The sequence below is a fragment of the Diabrotica undecimpunctata genome, chromosome 1, assembly GCF_040954645.1.
Source record: "Diabrotica undecimpunctata isolate CICGRU chromosome 1, icDiaUnde3, whole genome shotgun sequence".
Classification (NCBI taxonomy): Eukaryota; Metazoa; Arthropoda; class Insecta; order Coleoptera; family Chrysomelidae; genus Diabrotica; species Diabrotica undecimpunctata.
The window spans coordinates 77,408,304-77,428,770 of NC_092803.1; positions in this window are offsets into that span (position 1 = coordinate 77,408,304).

Sequence of the window (20,467 nt, forward strand, 5' to 3'; positions counted from 1 at the left end):
TTGTTGCGTCTTGATTTCCGCAATTTGTCTTTCGGTCTGCTTAACTTTTTCTTCTATTTCTCCCTTGTCTTCTTGTAACGCATTTTTAAATTTGATTTCCAATTTCTCTAGCTCCTTTTTATGATCGTTCTTTATCTCCTTCATTGTATTTTGAATTTTTGTTTCTTGTTCTTTCATTTGATCTTTAATTCTCATTTCTTGCTGTCCCATTTCGTTCTTCATCATTGTCAAACATCCTTTTATTTCCTTTTCATATTTTTCTATGCGTTCCTCCATTTTTTTGTTGTTCTCCTCTATGGCTTGTTTTGTTTCCTGTTGATTTTTATTTATTGTTTGTTTTGTTTCTTCCATTGTTTGTTTCATTTGTTGTTGTGATTCCTCTATTTTCTTTGAGGTTTCTTGTTGATTTCTATCCATTTTTTGTGATTGTATTTGCATCAGTTGTAATATTTTCTCTAATCCTGATAATTCCTGACTCTCTCTCTCCATAATTGTTGTTTCGAAAATGTCTTCTTGTTCTAAATGTTCTTCTTGTTCTAAATGTTCTTCTTGTTTTTTGTTTTCTTTACTTTTGCTTCTCGTTGCAGCCATTTGTTTATCTCTTGAAATATTGTCCCCGCCAAATGCCAACTTTAAATTTCCTCGATTTGTTGCAAATACGGCAAATCCTCCGTTCACCCAAATATAAATATTTGTCAAAAATTTTCAAATGTTATCAAACGTCAATCAAAAAAAAATTAAAAATAAATTGTTAGAAAATATAAATTTAGATAAAATTTTAAATGTCATAAAAAAATGTACTAAATTATTATTCACTTGACCAAAAAAAAACTATAACTACCTGTTGTTTTTATTTTTCAAATTGTATCTCTTTCCAAATGTAACTAGTAATACTTTTTTATCAGCCCTCACGTTCTGGGCGCCAATTGTTGTGATTTGCTTATAATTGTAAATCTACTTATATAGTCTGAAAAGTAATAAGTTTATCTTTATCAAACAAATCAAAATCAAAAAATATCTCAGGGCTGAAAATAATTATTACTTATATATAATTTTTTTATTAAAACGTGGCTTCAAAGTATCTTCTGCTAGTTCCATTTAAGAAAGATAAACAAAAAGAAAAAAGAAATACTAGACAATCAATTCTGATATTATAACAATTGTCCTTTATTTTAAAATATATCAAATTAATTGAAAATTCCGTTGAGGATAAATCTTACACCATACACTATAAATAGAATAATAAAAAAAAATATAATCAATCATCCATCAAATCACACATCCCTTAATAATCAATAAGGTTTAACTACACATATTTCTAAATCAACTATCTCTTAATATAAAAATTTTAATTATTAATTTAATTAATATAAGAATTATTGGTTCCTTTGCTTGGATTTTACCACAATCTCCAAACTCCAAGATAAACAAACTGCTTCCTCTCAGACACAACGAAAATATATCTGTGTGTACTTACACAGTAATGCCTCTATTTCTACTGGCATTCGTCTCTGCTTACCACAATGGCTACTTAATTTTCCACACAAAACATTAAACACTAGTTCTTATAAATTCTCAATTACAATATCTTTTCTACAATATCAGAAAACCACTAAAAATTAATATTTTTTAGGAGCATCTCCAAAATTCGCATTCCAGTTTGACAGTTATTTTGACAGTTCTCTTGACAGTTCCCTGTCATCCAACGCATCATCGGATTCTTAGTTCATAAATTTTTTTTTTGTTTTTCCAAAAATTACTTGACGTTAAAATACTTTCTTTCAAAGGACCTTGAATTCTTTTTTAACTTTTATAAAGGAGAAAACTCAATAACCAATAATCCTTACTTATTACTTTCTAATCTATTATAACTGCAAATTTCAAATAGTTGTGTACTAAATCTAACTGCTTATGTCCAAACCGTATTGTCTTTTTTATTGGAGAAAACTGTCCAAATCACTTATTCACTTATTCGGAAACCACTCATGTACAACTAAACTATTTCTATATACAGGGTGTTCTCGAATTTTTTAATGGTCTTTCTAATTTTAATTTTATCTACAAATTTGGGGATCTTATTAATATATATATATATATATATATATATATATATATATATATATATAAAATTAATTAGCTTTTCGAATCTTTTGTCTTTTTGGCTTTTTCTGTTTATGATATTAAATTTTATCCATCTTTTTCGACGTACTTTTTCATCTAAAGGGTGTTTTTAGAGGTATAGAAATGTAAGTTCGTAACACCTTTTTAACTGTCAGCCCTTTTAAGAGCTGTCAAGTGATTAATGTTAAGTTTGTTTTGGCATTTCAGAATAAATAGACTTGACGCCTAGACAACGCTTCCAAATTGTACAAATTTATTTTGAAAATTGTGGTTCTATTCGAAATACGTATCGCGCACTAAGTTTATTCTATGGTGAACATAATGGTCCATCAGACCAAGTAATTCAATTAACCATAGAACGTTTTTGCAAACACGTTTACTCTAATTGATAATATGCATCCACAGACATGTCGTACAGTGCGTACAGAAGAAGTTGTTGCTCCTCCATAGCATACAGGAAGCCCGAATCAGTCTATCTGTCATCGTGCACAACAGTTGGATACGTGTCCACCCACTTTAAGGAACATTTTGAGGAAAGATCTTGCTTCGCGTGCTTACAAAATCCAACTCCTTTACAAAATCCCAAATCCAAAGTAAGAATTGAAGGTAAGTTATTACCTAGCAAGGCACAGATACGTAAAGTGGGTCCAAAATGAGATTGCCGTTGATTCTGATTTTCAGAAGGAAATTTTGTTTAGTGATGAAGCTCCCTTTTGGTCAAATGACTACATAAACAAACAAAACAGCCCTATTTGGAGTTGAGATAATCATCAAATACATGTAGAGAAACTATTACATCCATAAAAACTGACTGAAAAAAATCACCTTTATATTATTCTATTTCAAGTTCTATACCTCTAAAAAACATCCTTTGTTTACACGTCTATGACATTCTTTGGATATAACCTAATCATTCCAGTAGTTGTATGCTGCATTTTATCTTCTTATGCATACTCCACTTCATGATCTTCTAATCTTGTACATATTTTCATAAGGACCGTTCTTTTCCACACTTAAACCATGACATGTTCTGATTTATTAATTATCCATGTTTCTTACTGTATCTGGTCCTGTAGTTTTTTGGCTACATCAACTTTAAACAATAATTTCAACAGCATAGTGCTTTACATACCCTATCTAGAAATGTAGCCTTTAAACTACAACGTCTTTTATTAGTGTTAAGGCTGGCAGAACCATATATTACAAGGTTTTAGAAATTTTGCGTGCGCGTACATGCTGCTTGAACGTGAATAAATATTGCATCATAAAGGTAAGTAAAAACCTTTTTGTGTACAATATTTTGGCTTTACGTTGAATACAAAGGATCATTACTTTAGGTTTTTAAATATTTACAGTAATAAAAGACCTATATAACCGTAAATTCTGCATTCAAAAAACTATGTAGGTAAAAAGAAACATTGCCAGTTTATAGCAAGTTTTTTTTGTTGCAGATTTTACAAAGAAAATTATTTTTTGTTATGAATTTTAAGCCAATCAGGTCTGCCTGTTTTTATGGGAAGAAAAAAACGCTTGCAATCACTCCGGTAGATCCAAATATTTCAGATAGTTCCGATTTATCTGATTTGGAAGAAAATTATTTGCAAGAAGAAAATATTTTCGAAAACTCTGATGATGAAACAGGTCCAAATATTATGGTTATACAAAAAATAGATGAAGATAAAGAAGCTGATGAGGAAGGAGCAAACGAAGAGGAGGAAGTTGTACCAAGAAAAAAAGCCAAAAGAGAAAAAGCAAAAAGAAAAAAAAAACGCTTGCAATAACTCCGGTAGATCCAAATATTTCAGATATTTCCGATTCATCTGTTTCTGAAGAAAATTATTTGCAAGACGAAAATATTTTCGAATACTCTGATGATGAAACAGGTCAAAACAATATGGTTATACAAGAAATAGATGAAGATAGAGAAGCTGTTGAGGAAGGAGCAAATGAAGAAGAGGAAGTTGTACCAAGAAAAAAAGCAAAAAGAGATCCTACCCATTTCAATTGGACATAAGATGATATTACAACTACTTCCACTTCTGATCCAGATCGATTTTTCAGTGGAGAGGTAGCTACGCCTTTGGAGTTTTCGCTCGATGTTATTGAAGATATCGTGTACCAGTCTAATTTGTACAGTACACAGGTAAGAAGCAAAATCCATCAACTCTTCGCCCCGTGAAATAACAGATTTATTATCCATTTTATTATTGATGGGAGTAATAAATTTACCTGCAGTAGAAGACTATTGGGCAATATTGTCTAGAATATCCCAAATTGCGGATATTATGCCACTAAAACAATTTCAACTTCTCAGAAGATTTATACACTGCAATGACAACAGCCAAGGTACAGACGAAACCAAAGATCGGTATTTTATAATCATACCACTTTTGGATGCAGTCAGATTGAATTGTCAGAAACATCAATTTAAAAATCAGTATTCCATAGAGGAAACTATGATTGCAAATAAAGGTACTCGTTCAGCGAATCTCAGGCAATATATTCAAAATAAGCCTTATAAATGGCGATACAAAATGTTTGTTCGACATGTTTTTGTGTTTCTAATTTCTAACTCTGGATCTTCTTCATCATGTCCTATTTTAAGATACTCTGTCTTTGACATTTTCATATTGAGGCCCCATTTTTAATATCCTTTCTTTAGTTTTCTAAACACGTCCATGTCTTAATCATTATTCGCTACGACTACCTGATCATCTGCGAAAAATAAAGTTGTTAGACATTTACCATCGCCTATGTCTATTCCCATTCTGGATACTTGTTTCCTCCACTGCTCTAACGATGATTGAATATATATTTTAAATAAGGTAGGAGATAGACAACATCCTTGTTTAAGCCTCTTTGTTATTGGAAATGATTCAGATATAAAGTTTCCTTCTTTAACGACACTTCTTGCATTTTCGTATATATTTGCGATAGCATCCACATACTCTCTATTGAGACCTACTTTCGTCAATATTTGAAACAGTTTTTTCAAAGGTACCGTATCGTATGCCTTCTCTAAATTTACAAACAATAGGTGGATAGATAGATTCCTTGTCTTCCGTTTTTCGATTACCTGCAGCAGAACGAATATACCATCAGTGCACGATCTTCCTGCACGAAATTCATTTTGTTCTTCTATGTCTTCATATTCTGATTCTATTCTTTCTTTTATTTTTTTGTTCTTCTATGTCTTCATATTCTGATTCTATTCTTTCTTTTATTATTCGACCGTACAACCTCCCCACTGAGCTGATAACAGTTATTCAGCTATAATTAGAGCATTTACAAAACATCAGGGATATTTTGTCCTATTCAGCATTTGTTAAATAGTTGAACCAACATCTCATGTAATATTTTTGGTCCATACTTTACCAACTCAATTGGGATGTCTCCAGGTCCTGCTGCTTTATCGTTTTTCGATCTTTTGAGGGCATCGCTTAACTCTCCGGTTGTTATCTCAATTATTCGTATATGTTCGGATATTTCGATTTCTTGGAATTTACATCTATCCTCTGTCGGTAAGACCTCATAATGGTGTTTCCACTGTTTTAGATCTATTAACTGTAAGTTAGATTTTTTTTTCCTTCCCTCCGGAGAGACTTTATCACCTTCCACGCTTGCCCAACTCTTGTTCCACCCATATACCTATCCACCTCTGCACATCTTCGATCCCACATCTCATTTTTACTTTTCACTACTTCTCTTTTTACATCTTGATTTAGTTTTTTATATATGTTGTGATCTTCCTCCTTTCTCGTTAAAATTCATTTCTGATAAGCAGTTTTCTTCTTGTTTACTAACGTTTGCATATTCTCCGACCACCATTCTTGATTTTTTGTTTCATGTTTGTCTTTATACCCCAAAGCTTCACTTGCAGCCTTATGAATGCATTTTTTAAGTTGCTGGTATTATTCTTTCGCTGATATATTTTCTCGATCCACATTTTGTAATTTTGTGGCCAGTCGTAATTTGTAAATAAATTTCGTTGAATCTTCTTTTAAGCTTTCTAGGTTATATTTAGGGGATGTTACTTCTTGTCCCTTTTCTATATTGTGTACCTGAGTGTTACTGTTTTTGCGATAATTAACTATCACATTGGTCATAAGTAAACGATGGTCGGATCCACATTCTGATCCAATGTATACCGTTACGTCAGTTGTTTTCAGCTGGGAAATTTGACGTTGGATTGCATAGTCGATTATCGAGCGCAGATTTCTGGTAGGTTGTATCCATGTACATTTGTGGATATCTCTATGTTGAAAAAAGCCATTCATAATTTTGAGATACATTGTTTCACAAAAATCTCTAAGACGCATTCAGTTGTCGCTGGTTATTTGTTCCCCATATCTTCCTACGACTCTGTTATTTTCTTCTCTCCCTACTCTGCCGTTTATAACCTAGTATAAAGATTTCACAGTTTTCTTCAACTTCTGAGAGTATTTCATTCACCTTGTTGTAGAAATCATCTTTACTTTCTGGATCTGCATCTTCATTTGGGGCATACACCCCGACAATTACGATGTTGTGCCCATTCTTTTTTATTTCCAGTATTAGCAGTTGTTTATTTACTTTAGTCTTTAATATTGTTTTTAAGATTTTTTCGAATGGCAATAGAGACTCCTCTCTTAGTTCTGTTATATTTACTTACTTCACTGTAGATATGTATATATTCTCCTATCTCTTTATTTCCTTTTCCTTTTTCTTGGTCTCAGGGAGAATACATATATCTATTTTTTGCGTTTTTGCGTGAAAGTAAATTTTGACTGTCTTTAATTTTATATCTATTTTTCTTTGTGCCAATTCTTTAAATACTTCTGCTTGTTTGGTTCTAAGTCCTTGTACATTCCATGTAGCCAATATCATTTTCCTTTTCTGTTGCATTAGTCGTCTTTGTTTTGATTCATCCTTTGTATTCCGAGGCTTTTGGTCAAAATTTTTAGCATTTATTTCTTTTGACAAGGGATGAGTTGCTAGCCCATCGCCTCAACCCTCCTCCTTTATCCGGGTTTGGGACCGGTACCGGCATTTACTGAACTACTCAATACACTCAGCACTTATCGGAGGTGGAGTTTTTTCTTATTCTCTATCGTTTATTATTTCATAATTTTAAAATCAAAATATTCCGAAAACAGTACACAGTATCGAGTTTTTCCAAGAGTATATTTTTGGTGTAAAATTGTATGATGTTTAAGTAAATCTAGAATTTTAATTAATAATTCCAGCATCAAAAAAGTTATGTTGAATAATACTTGGTACTAACATTGTAACTAGCGCCCTCTATGAGAGTCAGATAAAAAAAAACAAATCCATAGGATGTATCAGCTTCCAAAACATATTCGTATAAAATTTCATTACAATGTTAACAGTAGTTTCGGCAAAATCGTAAAAAATGTGTAATTTTTTTTAAGGCTCCTTATCTTGAAAACCATTGGCGTTACAAAAAATGTTTAGTAAGCAATCCCAAATTATTTTTCAGTTTTTTACCTATCCCAGAGAAGTTGTTACCTTTCTTTTAAAACTCTGAATTTATCTTTTTTTTTCTTCTTCTTTTTTCTCCTCCTGAGGTGCATGTTTATTTATTTAAGAGTAGGATTCCTTTTTCTTGTTGTTATCTGGATTATAATTCTTATTTTGTGGACCTTCTTGGAAAAGTCAAATATTTCACACAAGTTGGCAACGTCTTATTTCCTACGCCACCTTTACTTAATGAGATTACGTTACTATTAACTAACCTTCCTTTGTTTTTTCTTATTTGCTTTCTTTTGTCTTGTAAATAATGAAATATTTTGTTACGTTCTTAACAGCGCCCCTTTTCAGATCGTTTACTCTTTAAGGCACGTTGATTAAAATATTTCCTGTTATAAACCTATAAAAAATATAGAATGTTTAACCTTCATTAACATGAATCATAAAAAAAACTTTTTGAAAGTTAGATTAGTTTATCCTACAGTAGACATTCTATTTAACCAGTGCATAGGCTGTTCAATAAAATGAATAAGCAGTATCTCTCCCGTAGCTATACACAAGAGCAAATATAACATAGTGCATATTATGCAGGATGTTGTTCCTGGAATGTGCCTTTGTTGCAATTATCTTTATGTGGCAGGGATATGTAAGCGACCTGTCAAATGTGTCACCTATTTATTCCAGTCTATTATTCCCGTTATAGGTTCCCGTTTCACATAAGTGTAAAACAGTAATTTACCATAAATCGTCGTAGCCATAGTTGTAGGGATTTGTTAAATTATTTGGATAACACACAATGTAATAAAAAAGTAGTTATAATTGATAAATATATAATAAATTTTAAATGATAAATATATAACAAAGTACTAAATTTCATTAAATAAATAGCTGTTAACAATGGGTATGACAATCACATCATTGACAAACTTATCAGAAAAAGAAAATCTAAATTACTTCAGCAATCAGCATTTGTTTTAAATCAATCTATTTCTCCTACTTATAGGTCTTTACCGTTTCTTAATTCAATTATATCCTAAAAATTAAACACATTTTACTGAGTACTTTTAACAACACTTACATTTCTTTCAAAGTTGTCCACACTCTAAATAATAATGTAACTAACAGCAAAGATTCCATCGACTACATGAACCGTAGTGGAGTTTACAGATTGTCTTGCTCTAATTGTAATGCTTCCTATATTAGGATATATAAATCGTTAACAACTTCATTAGCGGAATACTCTAAACGAGAAAACACATCAGTCTTTTACCACCACCTCACAGTTAAGAAAAGACTACAAGAAAAAACATCTTACGATTGGACTGATATGAAGACTTGGAGATTGTTAAAGACATGAGCACTAGCCCCAAATACTTCAATTCGTCACTTCTCCTTTAATCGTGACTTAAGTTGCACATACTCTTAATATAATTCTCCAGTGGTCCATATTTTTGAAGACATCAACTCTATTTAACTATTCCATACATCACCAACGAATTTTACACAGTCGAATAGTTTTAAGTTTTCTTCTGAGTGATAAGTAATCGCTTGCCCCTTTTTGGGGAAGGAAGGGTTTGGTCTAGATTTCATAGTAACAACGTAAGATGCGGGTGTTGAAGATTCGGTGTTACTGGATATAGGCATTGCTTGTGACTTGTGTATTAATTGTGAATTTATTAGTCATAATTTTATTGCTTTTGTAGTCAAAAGCAACGGAGTGATGAAGACTAATGTTAATATTTCTCCTGGAATGTCCGCAAGTAACAAACTCATATTGTAAAATGTGTAATCTATATTGGTTTGCTAAAAGCTCAGAGCTCTTGACAAAATTATTTGCTTTCTTATCAGTAGGTTAATAAAAGAAAACTAGACAATTATTTATAAATTTTGCAAGACTTGCTTGTTGCCTGGAACACGTTGTATGCAGTAATGAAGAAAATATTACCAATCTGTACACAAAAGGTTGTTTATCGCTATTTGTAATTAAATATAATAAAATAAAACTGGGTAATAAGGTTATTTACGGTAATAAATTTCGAGTCGATACTAATTTACAGAGCGATACGTACCTGTTCACTCTTAATATGCCAGTCCTGGGCTATTATTTGAGCGGTCGCCAAAAATCCACTTTCCATGTCTTGAGGAGCTTTCCACTGTCAGTTTTTAATAAATTTTAGTTCCTCCACGACCTAATCATTTAGCTGGCACTAACCAATGGACAAAGTCGTCCTCCTTTCGAGCAGTATGTTCCCTTTATGTGAAATTATATATACTCGGTTCGCTATTCCCAGTCCGAACTGTATAGTGAATTTAGTAATTATTTTTTTGCTAAGTTAGTTACTTTTTGACAGACTAAAAGTGGCTGGAAATTACTATACAACCAAGCACACGTACTCATTCTTCTTCTTCTTCTTCAGTGCCTTATCCGGTCCGGATGTTGGCGATCATCAAGGCTATCATGGTTTTGTTGACTGCTCTGCGAAACAGCTCCACTGAGGTCATCCCAAACCATTGTCGGAGATTTTTCAACCACGAGATACGACGGCGTCCTGGTCCTCTTCTGCCAAATACTTTACCCTGCATAACAAGTTGAAGAATTCGATATTTTTCTTCGTTCCGCATCACGTGGCCGAGGTACCACGTACTCATAGCCAATATTAATTGTAAACAAACTAAATAGTAAATAAAATAGAACTTTGTGAATTACCGACAATCAATATTTATTTATCTGCACCATATAATAAATAGTTATGTTAAATTATAACAACTAAAATATATTTTTTAAATATATACTACCCAAAATTTGATGGGTTTAGTATACACTTCCACTATTTAGAATAATTCTTTTTTTTTAAGAAAGAAGTCTACAATAGTAGGATACTTGAGTTATTTATACTAAGAAGTAGTAATTGTTGTGTTGTAGGTTTCCGACAATGAATGTGTCAAAATATGCCCGAGCTAAGCGAATGGAGTATAACATCGACCTCATGTCATTATATTATTACAATTAACTATAATTTCCATGTAATTCAAACATTTTAGCACTTAATTTCGTTGCTAGTTTTAACTACTTTAAAAGGTTAGTATTGTCTACATTTTTAGTAGTTTAACAGTCAAAATTTTACCTATGTTTGTGTCATTTTAGAGCGGAAATATACTTTCAGTTTTCACAGATGATGGTCTAACTGGACCGAAAACGTTTTGAAGAATTTTAATTCTTTTGGATAAATTTTAAATATTTTTAATAAAATATAACATTATACACCAAAAGTCTTTACTTCTTTTTAAGTTTTTTTTTAAACTATGTTATACAGCCAACCACTGGAATTTTCTTGTTTTACTTTGTAATAAAAAAGTATCTTCATGATTATGCTTCTTTCATATAAAACTTTCATATAAAAAATATTTACTTTTACAAGAAAATTAGAACTCCGCCTAAGTGTTCTGTACTGATGGGCGAATTGTGCAGATTACCAGTTATCACTGCCGGTCCCAAACCGAAGTAAAGGAGAAGAGTATTAGGGTTAGCAGTCTACCATCTATAAAAAATTACCAAATGCTTAAATAACTGGTGAACAGCCTCAGATTAGAACGGAAAACAGTAAAAACAACGGCGAGAAAAACGATGACGAAATAGAAAACGAGAAATATAATGAGAGTGGCTAGTTGGAACATAAAAAGTCTTAATAACATAGATCACGTCTAGAAATAGAAAAGGAGTTGAGAGAACATCAAATAGAAATTTTCGCTCTACAGAAAACAAAGACGAAAGGTAGAGCATAAACGATGATGGAAGAATATTTACTAATATATAGTATAGTTATAAAATAAGAGATATCAAAGAAAGTTATGGCAATTATGATTAAAATTAAATAAAAATATCGATATACAAACCTGATAACTATAAAGAAGAATAATTCTTATTCAAAACAATTATTGTATGTTGAGCTCCAAATGCCAGTGAAAAATGAAGTAAAACAAAATGAATTCCTTATAATATTGAGAGATTTCAATGCCAGTGTAGAAGACGAAGTAATAACTCGAATAAAACAAAGTTTTAACGAAATAATCAGCAATTAGACCAGAAAACATAAGTACATATTTAAAAATACTAGGCAATAAAGATCAATGACAGGTTATGTGATCACACACAGAAAACACACCATAATCAGATAGTGAGTGTGAGCAAAGATATCACATACATCACTTAATGTTGGAAGAGACTACTATTTGGTACTTGGTTAAATTAGATTTAATGAATGAAGGAAAGTGAATATTAAACAAATGAAGACAAAAAAAAATAATAAAAATTAAAAATTTAATAATTTAAGAACTCAAAAAAATCTTTATATAAAAAAGGCTCGAGCAGAAGATATAATTGGAAGATATCGGAAATGAAAGCAACGTAGAAACAATCTGGCGAAAACTTTGGAAAAAATTTTCTGCAAAAAAAAACAAAACTTTCCTAAAATAAAAATAAGAGAAAACAGGTGAATCATACCAAGAATACAAGAGAATAAAAACTAACACTCATCGATTTGTAATGAAAACAAAAAGAGACTACTGGAAAGGATTCACAAAGAGACTAAAGATAGATTTCTAAGATCAACAGAAGAACAGGTGAAAATAACACACATAAAAGGAGAATAATGGGTAACCTTTCTTACAAAAATATAAAAAAATGAAGAATCCGTACCAACGCTCAATATAATAATTGTCGAAAAGACCAAAATATCTCAAAAAGACGTAAGACAAGGAATAAATAAACTCAAAAAAATCGGAAATTACCAGAAGAAGACAATATAATAAAATGAGCTCTTGAAGTATGGAGGTGATTACTACCTTGTGCAACAACTACAACTTCTTTCACACAAAACAATAAGTACTAACAGAATACCAGACGAATGTGGGAGAGCAATCATGCTAATGTTCTTCTGGAAAGGAGATAAGAAAAACTCTAAATATTTTCGAGAAATCTTTTAAATACACTCGAACAACACAACACTCTAACTATTACTAATACTTATTAAAATTAAAGTCTCTAATTTGGTAATTAATTCAGCCTTATGTATCGAAATTTTATCAATTAGTTTGAAAGATTGTTATTCGCTCCGTGCGTGACCATGGTAGGGGTACTTTGAAACGATGCCAGCGTGCGTAGCGGCGAAATATGACACAATTGGACCTACCTTTATACGCATAAATTTTATCAAAAATGTATGCAAATACATATTGCGTATTTAATTGTGCTAATAATAGCAAAAATAGTAAGTGTAGTTTTTATAGGTTCCCAAAGATTACATATAAATTAGAGAAAAGAAAAAGATGGATCCGTGCTCTTAATATGAAAAAGTTAATATCACATAACTTTATTTTTATGCAATTGAAATAGGAAAAATTTAAATAATTTACCTTAAATGATATTTTATAAGGCTTCAAGCTAACTGCAGAGTGCCTGATGACTTTAGTGTTTATATCATAACTTTTACTATTACTGTTTTTAAATATATGCTCTTTCACGTGAAAAACTTGATTTGCCAGTACTAGATTTTTCCCTTTCTTTTCCTTTTGTGGTTGAAAAGATATATTATGATGAATTTTGAGAAACCCAGTTTTTAATACTACATTTATTTTGTACATAAACTGCAAAAATATAATTAAAAAGTTAATTATTAATAATTGTCAATTTCGCATGTATTTAACAATGTCAAACATATGTCATATGTTTAACCTGAAAATTGGTAGGTCCAAAACTGTCAGATAAAGACGGTGGGTGTCGCGTCAGTCACGCACGGAGCGAATATTATTATTTATAGATATTATTATTTTGTATTCGAACATATTGATTTAAATCTTGTTCAAATATATGTCGCCAAATTCGTTGACCGCTTGTTAAAATAAATAATCTTAAAGGAAAACACATTTTATCATTTCGTCGGTGTAGATTTTTAAAAAGGAAATATTTCTTTTTACACTTCGCTCAAATAGTTGAATATGATTCAGTGATAGTTTATTTTTGGCTTCAATAGGTGATATCTTTTAACTAGTTTCTACTGATTTTGCAAACAGTAATTAATTGACATACCTCTTAAAGTGCCCAAAGATTTATATTATTTAAACTAATAATTTATCGTGGAGACTCAGTACTAAATCAAAGAAGCGGGAGGTGTGTTGATTTGTAGTTACAGCTAAAGGTCATAAATTCCGCGCGGGTCTGGTCAGCTAAAAAGTTTTTATAGCTTTTATAAATCGTTTTATTGTGTTTATTATTACCGTAAGGTATGTATAAACGCTAGTTTTTTAAATATACTATTATACTTTTGTCTCATTATTTAGCAACTTTTTGAGTATACCTCTTTTTCTCTTACTGCAGTCAGAAATTCCGCATGTGACTAGTCATCAAATTTTAAAATAATATGCTTACTTTGCAGAAAATTACAATTACGATATTTCATGTTTCCCCTTATTTTTATTGAGCATCAAAGATTTATTTTACTTTACGAAACTTTATTTTCAGAATCGACTATGAGCAGAAACAAAGAAGATGCCAACCCCTCATGAAAGAAGAAACGCTTGAGAATAGAAAAGAAAATGACGAGAATAAAGTTAATTTAGAAGTTATTGATGAAAGGACAAAAAATTCGAAAAGCGAACAAGAACAGGATTTAGAGCAAGTAGGAGAAGTTTGACTGAATACCATAGAATGAGTAAGTGTATTTAGGGGAACAGGGGAACAAATTTTATCTAAGCCCAATAAAATTACAAAAGACTTGAAAAGCATTTATGAAACACGAAATTATTTTGTTGATGAGGACATAATTTATATAGTTGTGGAAAACACTAATAAATGTATTAAAACTGTAGGAAGCAATTTCACAAGGAAGAGATGCGAAGCTTACAAACCCATCTGAAATTCGCGCTCTTATAGACCTTTTATGGTTGGCAGGGACATATAAAGCCCATTATCTGAATACAGAAGATACATATGGCAAACTAATAACGAAGGTATCGAAATATTTCGACTAATTACGTCTATATCACGATTTCGGTTTCTTCTTACATGAACATAGAAAACTTGATAAGATGGCTTTCATTCGATTATTTTTTGAGATATAATTCGAAATTTGTAACATGCGATGAAATGCTTCTTATGTTAGATTGCTTGTTTTAAGTCTGCATGATGACGACGCTATAGATAAAGACACAGTTGAACATTATAAGACGTTTTATAACGATACATAAGGCGGGGTTGACGTCGTTGATCAGCTGTGCTCGTCATATGATGTATCGCGAAAAACAAGACATTGATCCATGGTAATTTTTAATACTATACTAAATATCGCAGGCATTAATTCGCTAGTGATTTATAAAATTAACAACCCTGCTGAAAACAAAATGATTCGAAAAAAAATTTGAAGGTCTTAGCATTTTCTCTTTTTGGATGAACAGCTTCGAGTTCAAGCGACAATAGAAAATTTAAACAGAGATCTGTAATTACGTATTAAACCTACATGTAATATTAATGACATAGATGACAATCTAATAAATAAAAGAGTACATGGTAAATGCTACTTTTACATGCTACTACAAAAAAGGCTTTTACTTGCTGTAGATGTAACAATTTTTTGTGTAGAGAGCATACACTTACACGTGTAGTAACCAAGTACGAAGAGTGCAAAAATAAACTTATATCGGATTAGAAGAAGAAAAAATAAGAACGTTTTTTTTTATTACATAAGGTAGCTGCCTGTAGTTTGGCATTGTAATGGCCAACATTCATGACTTGAGCTTTGAGTGAGTGCCATATCAATCCTCTTCCCCAAGTTTAATTCCCAGTGGTAATCATCTGTTCTATATCTGAGTTAATCGATCATACAAATAGTATTTTAATGCATATATTTATCAGCCTACTATTTAAGACATAGTTAATTGGAAACATCTTTAAAAAAAGTTTGTTGGACTAACACAAAACGTAACCGTTAAATAAAACCTTTAATTTCCGAAACAACTTGTGTTATCTTTGTAAGTCAACGCGGTTACTCATCAATCCTTTTAAAGAACGGAACCACAATTGCCGACTTATTGAAGCCGTACTAGAATATCCTCTCAATTTAAATTTGTTTTACTTGAAAATGTAATAATGTCCCTGCAAACCGACGGGACTCCGACTGAAACCCAGCAAAGTAGTAAAAAGCAAATAATCAGTCCAATCCAAGTGTTTGCACTGTTGGTTGATATTTGGCAAAGGACTTCCTCGGAACATAAACTAAAGCCCAAAGTCCACAATTCGCTGTTTGAACGATGCAACTCTTTTACCCAAAGTTGAGACAAAGCTGATTATGCTGCCCTCCACTGATCTTTATGTAATTATGGAAATGTTAGAGACAAATGAATGCACCGTTGACGTTTTACTACGTGTACAATGTGAAGTATAGTGGCGGCTGATATAACGGTAAAACGACAGGGTAATTAGAAATTCTGAGTGAGAAGAGGGTAAAATTAAATCTTAAGGTACAAATTTAACTACACTTCTAAAAATCTAAAGACTAAAACTTGAGTATAAGAAAAACTTTTTTTATTATATCTTACATATTTACCATTTATAAATAACACATTACTTAACTGACAATGATAAATAATATGTAGAATGGTTCATTAGAGTAGACAAATAAATAATTAAACGGAGATTATTTTGTTCAGAAGATTTGATATAAAATAATTAAATAAAATTTTGTTTACTACTGGTGTTTTATCTAATAATTTTAACCCAGATATTACTACCGTCCTTTTAAAAGGCAGTGTAAATTATGCGTAATTTAGGTTAGTACAGCTACCAACTGATAGATAGCTCTAGATGGAGTGTTTTCAAGAGCCAGCATTCGACAAGTTTTAACGATTTTAGTGCGCGCACATGCTGTAATTGTGAGGTTATCTGTGTAAATTGCCAGGTTTTGGACAACAAAATGGATGCTAATAATTGGAGGTAAGTCTAGAATTAAAAAACTGTTATTTCACGGCATTGGCATGTGGAGTATTGTATAATAGGGACTTATGTACGTATATTCTTGGCTCGAATAGTTGTCACGTTGTTTCAAAGGCTCGCCGCTTGGGATTTCATTTTGTTCTTTTAAAAGGACGGTAGTAATTAGTACTACCAACGTGCGTATTGTTTTAGGAGGCCTCTCAAATTGCATGAGCTATTAGAAGAGCTTGATTCTGATGAAATCCCAGTCCCTCCAGATGGTTTGATCATATTTCCCCCAGAAAATGCCAATGATGATGTCACCGATTACGATTTCGGCGATGAAGAACTAACTACAATAAATAATTTACCAGGTAGTAGTTGAGAAACGATGTAGAACTTGTTTTTGATAACGCGACTGAATTACCACAAGATTCTGTGAATTCCAGCCTACCAGAAGAAGATTCGGATGATGACAATATACCATTGGCTTTGTTTCTTTCCAAGGAAAAGCTGCCCCATCAATTAGAGAAGAGAATATCTGCACACTGGATTCAAGGAGACTTGTATCAACACCCTGATTGTACTTACTGGAAAACTCAATTTGGACCGAAAATGACTCAGTCGCCGATGGAAATTTTTAATTTATTTTTTGATGATAAAGTCATCAATTTGGTTACCGAATACACTAACATCTACGCAGGACAAAGAAATCTTTTGAACGACATTACTCAAAATGAGATTCGATGTTTTATAGGCGTTCTTGTATTGAGTGGTTATGTGGTTGTGCCGAAAAGGTACATGTACTGGGAAAATCGTGACGATTCGCACAACGCAATGGTGGTAGCTGCTATATCTAGGGATAGATTTTCCCACATACTGAAAGTTTTGCATGTTTGTAATAACTTGTCATTAGATAAATTTGATAGATTTGCCAAGATGCGACCCCTGTTCGACGTAATAAACAAAAAATTTATACAATTTTCCCCTTTAGAACAACATCACAGCATAGATGAGGCAATGGTTCCGTATTTTGGTCGCCATCCCACAAAACAATTCATCAGGGGAAAACCAATCCGTTGGGGGTACAAAATGTGGGTAGGAGCCCTTCGTCTGGGATACATAGTTTGGTTTTCTCCTTACCAAGGTAATTCCACTACAATACCTAAACAAAATAAAGTCCTTGGATTGGGTGCATCAGTAGTTCTATCCTATGCAGACAGATTGAATGAAGTATGGCCTCAAAGGCGATTCCATTTTATTTTTGATAATTATTTTACTTCTATTCATTTACTGCATGAGCTAAAACAAAGAGGCATATTTGGTACAGGCACTGTAAGGGAAAATCGCACCATGAAATGTCCTTTACCCTGTTCATCTATTATGAAAAAAACTGAACGTGGTAAATACGAGTATCGTCTTGATAAAAATACAGGAATAGTGGTTTGCCGCTGGCATGATAATAATATCGTTTCTATTGCTTCCAATTTTGTACCAGTAATGCCTTGCTTCTCTGTAAAGAGATTTTCACAAGCAGAGAAAAAACATATTCAAGTTCCTCAACCAAATATTGTTAGAATATACAATAACTTCATGGGTGGCGTTGATCGCAGTGACCAGAACATCAGTTTATATCGAGTGTCCATAAGAGGAAAGAAATGGTATTTTCCCCTTTTTGCTCATTGCGTTGATATGGCTATTCAAAATGCGTGGCAGATTCACAAAACTCAAGACGGTAAACTGGATCAACTTGAATTTAGAATATCTATTGCAACTAATATTTTGGAAACTTTTAAAAAAGAAACAAAACGCGGACTTTCTAAGCGGAATTCGAATTCGGTAGCCAATTCAAGATATGACGGTATTAACCACTTGGTTCTTTATCAAGAAAAGCAATCGCGATGTGGATATTGTCACAAAAAAGTCCAGTTTTTGTGTGAAAAGTGCAAAATACCTTTACATCCAAAATTTTGTTTTAAATCCTTTCATTCTTTGTAAATTGATACTAATAAAATATATATGAAATCTGGTACCGTATATTACTACCGTCCTTTTAAAAGAACATGTTAAAACTTGACAGGTATCGTCATAAAAAAATATATGATTGTGTTTTTTGGTTCCATATGCTATAATTTTCATGAAAATTCGAAATTAATTCAAAATGTTAACAATAAAAGTTTCAGTAATATCTGGGTTAAGATACAAATAAATTAACACTACTCAACATTAACATTATTCAATATTTTATGCAATTAAGTATAAAAATAGGCTTATAATACACTGCCCTGCAAAACTAACCGTACAGAGGAAAGAAGAGGGTTTTTAGTAGCAAAAAATAATTTACAGTGAGACTAGATCAAGTAGAGTAAGCATTCATTAGGTATATCGAAGAAATGCTTGGCATTCCGTGAAATACAATAACCGATGCCTTACAAATATTTCGGTAAACTGGTTTTTACTCAAGAAGACCTGGACAGGGAAGACTAAGGGTACCAAATGCAGAGGATGGTCGGTTTCTGAAAGTTCAAGTGCTTCGAGTGTGAACAGTTACTGCTACAGTTTTAACTAGGAAACTGTGACATTTTCATAGTACCATAGTTTTAACGGATATCATACGGAAAATATTAAGAGCAGACAATTCATCATCTTATGTACCTGCTACAGGACCTTTATTGGATGCAGTTGATCGAAGACAACGCTTGTTGGAATCCTCCGGTGCTCATACAGATTGGGATATGGAAGATTTCAGAAACCTTATGGTTACAGACAAGTGTCGCCAACGAGTGTATAGAAGCCTGGAGAACATTATTTCCAGTGTTGACTTTCTCCCAGAGTCTGCCTTATAGAAATCAAAAACTTAAACCCATAGAGCGATTGTGGGACAATTTGTAAGGAGTAGTTAGGCAACAATTATAGCGAATTTGAAACTATGGTATCATTATAAAAGACCTTAGTAAACGAGTGAGAACAAATACCGCAAACCGAGATGGTTGCTTTAATCCAGTCTACACCGGAAAGAATTAAAGCTGTTATTTGAGCTCGGGAAGAAAATATTCGATTTTAATAGCCATACTTTAGAATTATTTTATGATTTCAATTTGAAAAATATCCTACTATGAAGTAATTTTTTTTAATTTTTATTTGTTGTTAAATTAATTAATATTTTGGTACTTGCTTTTTTTTTGTGATTTGTTATTGAACATACAATAAAAACAATTAATGTTATTTAAGTTTTTCTAATATTTTTTTATTTTACTTAAAATAAACATAGTGCCTGGGTAATTTTGCGGGACAGTGTAGTTTTAATTACAAAAGTTCAATACAGAGAGTTTGTTTAATTTATTTCAAAAATAAATTATTTTTTAACAAATCTTTTTAGTGCATTTGAAAAATACAATAAAATGCAAGGTATTTCAGGGTAATATGGATGACGTTAGTATTTATACAAAATACATGAGTGTTTTTTCAACTAAGACAGTATCTTCTTAGTTGAATTCTATCCAAGTTAAACAACCTCATTTCACTAATATTTTCCTGATTATACACATATTTGAATCTTTCGAAGTAATCCGCTTTACTCGCATACACGACAATAAGAAAATATCCGTTTTCTAAATTTCCTTCGAGTTTCCTGCTTCCTCTCTGAGAATAATTACCCACCACCAGCGAAATAACAAATATTAAGCCCCAGGAAACACTCGAAAATTACCATACATTTATCAACTATGGTTGGTTCTCGAAAGATCTTTTGTTTTCTTAACAGTAACGGCATTAGGTAATCATTATTCAAGATGGGGGCGGTGCTAAGTCGATAGAGATATTTGTTTTTATGGGAATGTGGAAATACTCTGGTGGTTTTTCTTTCTTATACTAAAATACGCCCCAGTAAACCTTAAAAATGCGAATAAAAGTAAA